Consider the following 8654-nt stretch of genomic DNA (forward strand, 5'->3'; position numbering starts at 1 on the left):
TTATTATTATTATTATTATTATTATTATTATTATCATTAATATTATTATTAAATATATATTAAATACATATATAAATAATTAATTACAGACCCAATTACAACTGGACCGGCCCAGTTACAAACAAACCAGAACCGGTCCAGACCAACCAGAAACCCTAAACATTTGGGGGTTTCAGTTAGGGTTTCCTAAACCCTAATCCCAGCCTCCTCAGACTGACCGTTGGATCTGGCACGATCCAACGGTCCAGATTGCTCCAGATGGAAACCCTAGGGTCTGATACCCTAGGGACACGCGGCCGCCACTGCTATCTCGCCGCCTCCGCCGCTGCCACGTCCCAACCGAAGGCTCCAGAAGCTCCAACGCCAGCCGTCCACGCCATGGCTACGGGGTGAGTCACCACTGGTAGTCCGGTGACTCACCGAGACCCCCTCTTCGGACCGATTCGATGGCCACACCGGTGGTGGCTATAAAAGCCACCACCCGAACCTGAAAAAAAAAGGGAGAAGAAGACAGAAAACAGATCCCAGAGAGACAAAACCGGGAAAAATATATATACAAAATACTACCAACGATCTCAGCAGCAAAGAAACAAAAAAGAAGGAAAAAGGAAGAAGAGAAACTTACCGAGGAAGCCCCGACCACCGGATCTCACCGGAACCTTCGAAACACCGAAGGTACTTTTGTAGATTCGCTCCGATTGGGAGCTTTTTAGGAGAACATAACACCGGAACCGTCCTTAGGACGGTCCGATCTATCTATTAGTGTAAAAATAAATTTTTCCGGCCACCGGATGCGGTGGCCGGCGGTGACAGTCACGGCGGCACACGGTTGCCGTCCGGTGACCGGCTTCCCTCCGATGAGGGAAGCTAGAGAGAGGGCAGAGAGAAATTTGTTCTCTCTCTGTTAGAGAGAGAACAGAGAAAAGGAAATGAGAAGCTGGCCCGTAGGGCCAGCCAGTTTAGGTTATAAATACCCTCTCCCGAACGACGTCGTTTTGGGGAGGGTATTTCTGTAATTTCACAAAGGGTAAACCCCGTCCGAAGCCATTCCAATTTGTAATTTTTACATTCTAGTCACTAAATCGATTTTATAATACTTTTAATTCAGATCTTTAATTTTAATTTCTTTTATTTTAGTCCTTTATATTAAAATAATATATTTAGGATAAATAACAGATTTAATCCTTTAATTTTAATAAATAATATTTTAATCCTTAGTTTATATTTTAATTTATTTTATTCTAATATCCGAATTTTAGATTATTTTATTTTAGTCACTAAATTATTAAATAATAAAATAGCATGTTTAATCCCTATAATTCTGATTAATTATGAATTAGGTTTTTCGATTTTAATTTTACTATATTTTAGTTATTTATTTTAAGTATTTTTATTGCTTTTGAATATATAGTTAGAATCGTATTTTTTTAATTTTTATTTGTTTATATATTTAAATATTGTTAAAAGTATATAATAAATAAATATTTATTTTAAATAAATTATTTTAATATTTAGTTTTCAATATCAAAGAAAAGGACAGTCTTAATACAACTGGATGTCCTATTCTGATATTTTAAAATTAAAAATTAAACAATATTATTTAAATTAATATTTATCAATATCAAAGAAAAGAGCTGTCTTAAGGCACCTAGAAGTTCTTTTCTGATATTTTTAAATAAATAAATATTTTTTATAATTTTGAAATAATAGGATTATAAATTAAATATATTTTTGAATTTTTAAATTTTAATAATAAGAGACAATTTATAATTAAAAAGTACCAATTTTGGGCGTTGTAGGGGTGCTAATCCTTCCCTAAACGTAACCGACCACGAATCCCTTTTTATTATTAAAAAGAATGAATTTTTGGTTATAAACGCAGATCAGTTCAATTTTTTAATTGATGTTTTCTTAAAACTCTTTTAAAAAATAATTTTTAGGTATTCGACCTACCTGACCCAAAAGGCCGATGGCGACTCCTCAAATTATTTTAAAAAAAAATATTTATTCACATCAATTTCCCTGCCAAGTATAATATTTCGTGCCCGGACGAAAACCGGTTACGACAGCTTGGCGACTCCACTGGGGACCCGGTCAAACTTTTAAAAATCAATTGTCTCTATTAATTAAAAATTAAAAATTCATATATTTAATTTTTAATTCTTTCTTGTCAAATTTTTTTATTTGTTTATTACTTTTATAATATTTATATGTTTTATTTTATTTGCAAGTATTTTATTTCATTATTTATTTTTCTGTCAAAGGTTTGAACATTTCTCCTCACACACAACACTTGCATTGCATAACATAAAGCTCTATAATTGAGTTGTCCCTTTTAAGTGGGAGTGAAAGCGACGTCTTCATGAGAATTTATTCTCCGTGTCAGACCTAGCAAGTAACTTTCGGGGTTCATATGCTCTATGTCTTCGTGAGAATTTATTCTCCGTGTCAGGCATAGAGAAATGTATCCCCTCGAATTGAACTCGATCCATTTTAGTCTGTGATGGACTAGGGTTGAGGGTTAGCAACCCAAGGGGGCACTAACAAGGACAATTCGGGTACCTTTACTCTTAGATCTGAAACCCTGCATATAGAAAACCCTAGAAACTCTTCCGATCCTAAGTCATGCCGAAATTTTGTCTAAAATAGGTGTACACACAAGAGAAATGTATTCTAACTTTCTAGTTTATTTATTTTCTTTAAATTACATGTATATTTAAATTATTTAAATTTAGAAAAGCATGTTTAAATAAAAATTATTTATGTAAATGTTAAATTTCTTTATTATGTAAACTAATTTATTTTCTTTTTGTGTGTTCTTTATTTTTTTGTTTGCATGGCATCATACAGGATAAAAGGCATTGATCCTTGTGTTAATTGTCTCATTGGAAAGCCTTCATCTATGGATAAAAAGTGTTCAAATCAAGTAATTCTAAACTCAGAAGTAAGACAGTGGGCTGAGGACTTACAAAGACAAGAAGGAGACAGTCTGCAGGATGATTATGTATCTGACTTGGCCAGTTATGCTCCAGTTTCACTAAAAAGAAATGATATGCAAGATTTGCGAAGCATTTGGGAGAGTTGGGATTCAAACAAAAAATTGCAGTTTTATCAGACTTACGGAGACATCCCATATTTGCTCTATGTTGAAGTTGATGATGAATTACTCAGAGCCTTAATTCAATTCTGGAATCCAGGGTACAATTGCTTCACTCTCAATAAAGAAGACTTGGTCCCTACTATTGAAGAGTACACAACTTTGTTACATATCGAAGGGGTTTTGGAGAATCGAATCTATTCAAAGTCAATTAAAACTCAACCCTTTCGAGTTAAATTAGCAAAGATTGCCGGGGTACGAGAAGAATGGGTGGCATTCCGTACAAAACAAAAAGGCGAAAGCGAAGGCATTGCTTGGACCAACATTAAAGAACTTATTCAGAGTCATCCAGATATTAAAGTACGATTCGATTTATTTGCTCTGGGTATGTATGGTATGGTCATCTTCCCAAAAGTATTGGGATATGTTGAAGCTGCAGTGGTAGATTTGTTTGAACAGTTACCGAAAAAGATTAATCCTGCTTCTGCAATTCTAGCAGAGACCTTCAGATCGTTAAATGCTTGTAGAAAGATAGGAGGTGGACGATTTTCAGGGTGTACCCAGTTGTTATATGTTTGGATCCGTAGTCATTTCTGGAGGACAGAAAAGGTTTCATACTGACGCTTTAATACGGATTACTCACCATTAAAAGAATTTCTGGAGCAGGAATGGCCGAAAAAAATTAAGAAAGATATGTGGATTAATGCCTTTCGAAATCTACAAAGCAATGACGTGATTTGGCGAGCCCCGTGGCAAATCCAAAGGGAATTCTTTTACAAATGTGGAGATTACAACTGGATAATGCTGCTCGGATTATGGGGAGGAATTGGATATGCACCACTTCTGGTTATAAGACAGTATGAAGGTCGTCAATTTGTACCTGTCACTGCTGGATTACAGTCATCTGAGTTCGCATTCCACAGCAAAAATTATAAAAGAAGTATCATGGAAGCCGTTACAGCTTGGAAAACAACTTTTTGTATCCGAGCTAAAGCAGCAAAAGAAATGCTAACTCCTGATTATGAAGAATGGAGATCTGTCAGGAAAAACGAAAATATTCCTCTACCAGATCAAAATGAGGATATCTCTATGGAAGATCGCATTAAGGTGGTTCCGTCAGAAATTGAAATCTTGAGAGCTGAGTTTGAAGCAGAAAGAGAAGGCTGGTCGAAAGAATTAGAGCAAATGAGACAAGATAAAGCTATGTTGGGGGTTGACATTGACTTTCATTCATCACAATGTGCACTGTTGAGAAAAGATAAAGAAAAAGGTGATGGTGAATTCAGAGCATTACAGAAAAACTACCGGAAGTTATATAAATCCCGAAAAGCATCAAGATCAAGCCAAACAACAATACAAATGACCAGAGAATTGAACATCGAGAAAAGACGAGCCGAAGATCTGAAAGGAAAGAATAGCCGTCTACTCAAAAGCCTTGAGAAAGGAAAGCAAAAAATGGAAGATTTTGAGGTCGACAGAAGAGAGCGAATTATAAAACACAAGGCTGAGCATCGCGAGATCATGAATGAAATGTAAAGAGAAAGAGATCGAGCCAAAGATTTAGAAGAAATGAAGAATGACATCTTTAATAAGTTTGAAGGTGAGAAAAATATCATGTTCAAGGGATTTGAATCTGAAATGAACCAGTTGATTGCTGAACTTGAAGTCAGAGGCCAAAAGATGGAAGAATCCAATGTTGAAAAAGAAAAATGGGAGCTGGAAAGAAAAATTTCAACACCAGACTTGAGGTAGAGCAGGAAGTGGCTAGAAATTGGATGCAAAGATGCAGAAACAAAGATGTTCAAATCCAGAAGCTTAATCAAAGAACGCAAGAAGCACGAACAAAACTTGAAGAAGATATGGATCAGTCTAGAAATAAAAACTCAGAGTTTAATGCTTACATTTTGCAACTTGAGGAATTGTTGTTTCAAGAAAAGGTTCGTCTAGGGCCTAATGATCTCAAAGAAAGTAATGAGGAAAATGCTTCACTGCGAAGACGCATTAGAGATCTTGAAAAAATTCTGCACAATTGTCAAGTCAGAATCACTGAGTTAGAGCAAACTCTTGAAGGAACAAATGAACAATGGCTAAAGTCAACTGAGTTCTATGTTGAAAGAAGTGAAGAAAGAAGTAATATGGTGTTCGAGGCCATGGTTCAAATGAGCGAAGTTGCTAGATATGTTGGGGAACTAGCTGTTGAAGCCAAAATAATTGAGCATCAAGTTGATCCAGTTTCTAAGTGCGGAAAGAAGGTGTCATGGTTAATGAAAGAAGTTATAGAGCTTAATAGGAAGACTATGCCTTATCTGTAGTTATGAATTATTATAAAGAAACTTTTGTATGCCGATGAAAGTTGTTCTATGACAGTTAACTTTTTGGATCAATACCTTTTTGCATACATACATTTTGCATACATTCATCATTCCTTTCATAATTTTCGCTATGAATTATTATTATTTTATTTTATTAAGATAAAATTCATTAATTAAAATTTGGAAAAAATAATAAAAGATTTTTCAATCGAAGTTATTCTGGCCAAAAGAGAAATACAACATCACTACGGTACTAGACAAGCTACTAAGAGAATTATGGAGGATAAAATACAGCGTATTGAGGAACAACATCATAAAGAACAAGAAGAAATGAGAATGAAGCTGGAAAAAATTGAAGCCAGTATTGCAAATTCACAAAACAGTATGATGCAGAAAATAGAGGACATGTTTAAAAGGCAGGCTATCAGTGGGAAAATGCATGAAAATCCTGTATCTTTCGACCAAGAACCCATATATCCTCTAGGTTTTCCACCAGAACCAATTTATCATTCTGGTACTACACCTATACAAATCAATGCTCGTACATCTGCATTACAAGAAGCCAAACTACATGAAGATCAACAAGTGAATCCTGCATCTTCAAGCAAAAATCCGCTTATATCCGATGTGAAAATAGGGGATCTTAATACTGAGCATTTAATCCCAGATTTGAATGAGCTGAATGAGAAACAAAAAGTAAATGAAGAGCTGACCAGACACATCAAGAGCTTAGAAGAACGAATGAAATCTGTGGAAATAACTGAATCATTCTATGGGTTTGACGCTAGTGAGTTGAGTTTGGTTCCAGACCTAATCCTCCCCATCAAGTTCAAAGCTCCTGAATTTGATAAATATGATGGTACTACATGCCCTTCATCTCACATTACAATGTTTTGTCGCAGAATGGCAGGCTATGTGAAAGATGAGAAATTGTTAATTCACTGCTTTCAGGATAGTTTGACAGGGTCGGCTTTAAAATGGTATACTCAATTGACCAAAGCCAATATTAGATCCTGGAAAGATCTGGCTAAAGCATTCTTAGAGCAGTATCGCCACGTAACAGACATGGTTCCTGATAGATGGACTCTCCAAAATTTGGAGAAAAAGAATAATGAAACATTCAGACAGTATGCCCAAAGATGGCGTGACACGGCAACCCAAGTTCAACCACCTTTGTCAGAAAAAGAGGCCACAGTAATATTTGTCCATACATTGAAGGCTCCTTATTTAAATCATCTAATGGGGAATGCAACCAGAAATTTTGCAGATTTGGTCATTTCTGGAGAACTCATTGAAAATGTCTTGAAAAGTGGCAAAATTGAATCAAATGAGGGGTCTAGTTCCAAAAGACCTACGTACCGGAAAAAGGAGAATGAAGTCAACAATGCAAATTCTTACAGCAAGGATTCATCGAAAAGTGTTACAATAACCCAGCCAAGGGTTAAGAAAGAGGAAACAAACACTAATCGAGCAGATTCCAGAGGATCTCAAAAGGAAAATGAAAGGTTGTCTTTTACACCTTTACCAGTACCATATGCTGAGATCTATGACTCACTGTTAAAAGAAGATGTCATACGGCCTTATCCTTTGGTTCCCATGCAACCACCATTCCCTCCTTGGTATGATACAAAGGCACACTGTGTTTATCATGAAGGAATCACGGGTCATTCTATTGAAAACTGTTTGGCATTCAAAAGGGTGGTTCAAAATTTGATCAACACTGGGAAGTTGGAATTCAATACACCATCTGCATCAAATCATCCATTGCCAAATCATGGAGATAAAAACGTGAATGCAATTCAGGAAGAGAACAGAAAGAAAGCAAAAACTGACATTTCTGAAATTAAATCTCCTTTTGTTTGGGTATTCCAACAACTCTCTTTAGTCGGTATAATTCCACAACAATTCAGGCCAAAGCAGAATGGAGGCAAGAATTATTGTGAATATCATCAGGAGAAAGGGCATAAAATTCAACTATGTCCTGAATTTAGGGATTTGGTGCAAAAATTGATGAACAACAGAGAAATAGAATTCTTTGAAGAAGAACCAGGGAAAAAAGAAAATGATGTTTGCTCATCAGAGGATTCTAAGCCGAGTCAAAGAATAAATGATCCTGTGATCATTAATGTGAAATCATCTACGATGATTCCTGCACCAATAAAGCCGAAAGTAGTTATCACCGCTCCTCTACCATTTCCATACAAAGATACCCGCAGGGTACCTTGGAATTATACTACCAATGTTTCAATGGTAGGAGGATCTGTTTCTCTAGAAAAAACAGAAGAGAAAATACAGAGTTTGGGTACAACATCGATGTCTGAAGCAGTGAGCGAAGTCGGTTTCTTTACAAGAAGTGGGAGATGTTACTCTCCCGAAACATCCAATGCTTCAGAACAAGTGAAAGCAAAAGGAAAAACCATGGCAATACCTCAGAAGGTATTTGAGGATGAATCCCTTCCAGCATTTAATGAGCCTGTGACAGAAAAACAAGCCCAAGAATTTTTGAAATTCCTGAAACATAGTGAGTATAGTGTGGTTGAACAACTACACAAACAACAAGCGAGAATTTCTATTCTTGATCTATTGATGAATTCAGAAGCACATAGAAATGCTTTGATGAAAATTCTCAATCAAACATTTATCCCTGAAGATATATCCCTCAATAAACTTGACAGAATTGTGGGACATATAGCCGCTGACAATTATATAACATTCACAGATGATGAAATACCGGAAGGCGGAATGGGGTCAGTAAAAGCTTTGAACATCACGACACACTGTCATGGTCATGTGTTGCCAGGAGTATTGATTGACAATGGATCCGCTCTCAATTTGATGCCTCTAGTAACACTTCAAAGAATGCATCTGGATCAATCACACATGAAGAGTTATCAGAATGTAGTACGAGCATTTGATGGTACTCAAAAAGAAGTGCTTGGGAAAATGGAAATACCGTTGTTAATTGGCCCAGTCGTGTACAATATTGACTTTGTGGTGATGGACATCCACCCCACATATAATTGTCTATTAGGAAGGCCATGGATTCATTCAGCAGGAGCCGTTCCTTCTTCATTACATCAGAAATTGAAATTTGTTGTTGATGGACAACTAATATGTGTAGGAGCTGAAGAAGAAATCATTGCGTCGGTAACAAGTGATGTTCCATATATCGACACCAATGATGATGCTCTTGAATGCTCTTTCCGAGCTCTTGAATTTGTAAATGCAACCTTTATTGCAGAAGG

This window comes from Hibiscus syriacus, unplaced genomic scaffold (genome assembly GCF_006381635.1).
Source record: "Hibiscus syriacus cultivar Baekdansim isolate YM2019G1 unplaced genomic scaffold, ASM638163v2 tig00111200_pilon, whole genome shotgun sequence".
NCBI lineage: Eukaryota > Viridiplantae > Streptophyta > Magnoliopsida > Malvales > Malvaceae > Hibiscus > Hibiscus syriacus.